The sequence below is a fragment of the Petaurus breviceps genome, unplaced genomic scaffold (assembly GCF_028583685.1).
Source record: "Petaurus breviceps papuanus isolate PSGF00001 unplaced genomic scaffold, PetGlider_PUasm1.0 490, whole genome shotgun sequence".
NCBI classification, from domain to species: domain Eukaryota; kingdom Metazoa; phylum Chordata; class Mammalia; order Diprotodontia; family Petauridae; genus Petaurus; species Petaurus breviceps.
Window position 1 is genome coordinate 13595569 of NW_027186352.1, and position 3394 is coordinate 13598962.

Below are 3394 nucleotides of genomic sequence, written 5' to 3' on the forward strand. Positions count from 1 at the left end.
GGCCGTGGGGTAGCGGGTGCCGTGGCGCACCAGGGCCACGAGCTGCAGGGGCGCGCAGGGGCCCGGGGGCCCCGGCCCGGCCCGCGGCCTCGCCACGTCCTCGTAGCGGCTCTTGGTGCCGAAGTACGCGCTCAGCGCCGACGCGCGGCCCGCGGGCGCCCGCTCCGCCAGCGCGCAGGCCGCCGCGCAGGCCAGCAGCACGGCGGCGCCCGGGACCCCGAGCCCCCAGCGCAGCCGCCGCCGCTGGCGCCGCCTCAGGGGGAGCATCGCGACCGGCCTCGCTCTGCCGCACCGACGCTTCCGCGGGGGCGGGGCGGGCCCTCCGGGGCCCGGGGCCAACCGGCCCCCGCCCGGGATGCGCAGGCGCAGGCGCCCGGGCGGGCGCAGGGGCGGACGGGGGCGGCCCCCGAGCCCCGCCCTCCCCCCCCCCCCCCCGCCCCGCCCCGCCCCTCTCGCCGGCGCTTCTGGAAGGAACTCGAGGGCCTGCAGCCGCGCCTGCGCAGGAGCAGGCCGGTCGAGGACGGGCCTCACAGGTTCGCGGCAGTGGCTGCTCCCACCGCACCGGAGGCAGTCCCACCCCAGCTCGGCCGACCCGTTTAGCAGAATCGGAAACCGAAGCAGCTGGCCTTCCATCTCCCGCCTCCGCACCTTTGCCCGGGCCGTTCCCTGTGCTGCCAGTGCACTCTGCTCGCTTCTGCCCCTGGGACTCCCTGATTCCCTTCCAAGCTCAGCCCCGGGCCGAGATTCCGTGTGCAAAGGGCTCTGCCGCCCCGAAAGAGCTCCGGGTTCCTGCATCCAGCCCTGCGGGCCGGCCCGGTGCTGCAGGCCCACCCCCTGATACGCCTGCCTTGTGCTTCATCAGTCAGTCCCTGAGCCCCAAGGCTGGGGAGAAGAGCCGGCCCCAGGAGGAGAGCTGGCAGCCGGGGGAGGGGAGCGGGGCTGCGGCCCCCCACCCCGGCTCCTGAAGCCCGTCCTGGCGCGCCCCAGAGCCTGGTGCAGCAGAATGGACGAGCTCGGGGAAAGGCCCTGGAAATCACAGGGACGCGGCTGCCTTGTTCTTGTGAGGAGGAGGAGGAGGAGGAGGCGGCATCGGTGTTGGCAGCACCCAGGGAGGCGCCCCCAGCCTGATCCGCAGTCTATCTCCCAGAAGGGCAGGTGCCGATATTATCACCATTTCACAGATAAAGAAACTGAGGGTCAAAGTCAAAGAAGTGACCCGACCAGCTCCTTGTGGCGGCGTCTGTGCCAAGGCCTTGCTAACTACAAGTTTACCATTTAATATCTTGCCATCCTGACTTACCCAGTATGGTTTGCTTGGCCTCCTTTCACGCATGGGCAAAGGTCAGAGGAGCCACATCGCAACATAAAGCACTCTGAAATTGGGTGTCAGGGAACCTGGGGTTCAAATCCTCACTTTCCCACTCGTGTGACCTCCTGCAAGATACTTCATATCTCTGGGCCTCGGTTTCCTCCTGTGTAAAATGAAGAGCTTGGATTGGATACTCTCTGAGATCTTTCAGGATCTAATATCTGTGAACTCTGCAAGGTTCTACCAATACTAAAAGATTGCCTGAATTTGAACCCAAGTCTCCTGGCTCCAAATCCCCAGGGGATCTAGATTAGGAAGGGGGCTTAGAGATAGCTTAGTCTAACCCACCAACCCCCCACCCCAGTCATTTCAGAGATGAAGAGACCCAGAGAGAAAGCAAGTCAAATTAGCAAGCATGTGTGCACAAAGTGCTGAGTCCTGGAAATACAAACTGAAGAGGAAAGAAAGAGAATCCTGTCTGAAGCTTGCATTCTGATCAAGGAAGACAAAACACACACACACACACACACACACATACTCTCACACAACCTAAAATGGGGTTACCCACACAGGGTTGTAGGAGATAGTCTAGGCACTCAGGAGTGCAGGCTGGACTGGAATGGAGAGCTGGCTGGTCTGGATGTCTTCCCTAAAGGGAGGATCTGGGAAGAACCAGCCATTCAGAGTTTGGAAGAGACCACAAGACCAAGGTGGTTCTTCCAGGCTGAAGAAGTTTCTGTGGCATAGGAGAGAAAGTCCGGACAGTCAGGGGTGCCCAGACTGTGGAGTCAGAGACATTCGTTCAGATCTTGATCACCACGTACTGACTCTGTGTTCACAACTGAGTCACCTTTCCTCTCTAGGCCTCGGCTTTCTCATCCGTGAAATTCATAGGTTGGATTCAATTATCTCTAAGGTCCCTTTCATTCTTCTTAACTGTGCAGGGTAACCTGAAAGGAAGTGGCAGGATCTGAACCCAAGTCTCCCAACAGTAAATCCACTGGGCTAGTGTCATAATCCAGCCTGTGATACAGACTTTGTTGTAGATGAGAGGGGGAGCCAGATCAAAATGTAATTTAAAAACATTCAACAAAATAGATAAAAATACAACATAGATTGTTACTGTGTGGCTGCCACACTGGGCGATCCTTCAATGGCCCTTTTCTATTCCAATTTGACACACACCATTGATCTAGAGCAAGCCTTCCCTGTTTTAAGACTATTAAACAAGCTGTTACTAGTGAGGTCTAGAATTTCTCCTGCCTTCTGAGTGGCACAGAACAAGTGTCTGAATATTTACATACCATGAAAGGAGATGAGACGATGAATCCGCATGTCATGGGGACAAGGCAGACAGGCAGATATGTTGGGGGCAAACTCTCTTCATTGGCACGTAGGCCATGAGGCCGAGAAGTACAACGGAGAGAGCCCTGCTAGTCGTTTCCTGGTCATGTGCCAAGCTGAAGTGAGACAGTATACATTCCTTATTATGGTGAGGCTCGCCCCCTCTCTATGTTGGAGGGACGTTGGTTATGTTGGCACCCAAGTCTTCACTATCCCAGAGGGTTAGGCTGGAACTATGGAAGGAAACAATCTCAGGCTTTCAATAGGAGACAATTTAACATATACTATTTCATATGTCATATTAAAAATCCCAGTTTTTTTCATGTCTACTCATGCACACTGTGGGTACGTTTTTTTTAATCTTATCACAGATTAAAGGAGCGAAAGATTTTGACTAAAAATGGACCCCAGAGAGCATCTGGTCCTAGAGAAATGACTGGCTATTATTTCATGCAGCCCTGTCATTCTATGGATATGGAAACCGAGACTCGGAGAGAGGAAATGAACTTTCCAAGGCTGTTGTGCAGTCGTGTCCACCTCTCCATGACGCCATTTGGGGTTTTCTTGGCAAAGATACTTTCCTGGTTTGCCATTTCCTTCTCCAGCTCATTTTACAGATGAGGAAACTAAGGCAAACAAGGGTTAAGTGACTAGGGTCGTACCATTACTAAGTGTCTAGGGCAGGATTTGAACTTAAGATCAGTCCTCCTGACTCCAGGCCCAGAGCTCCAAGCTGGCCAA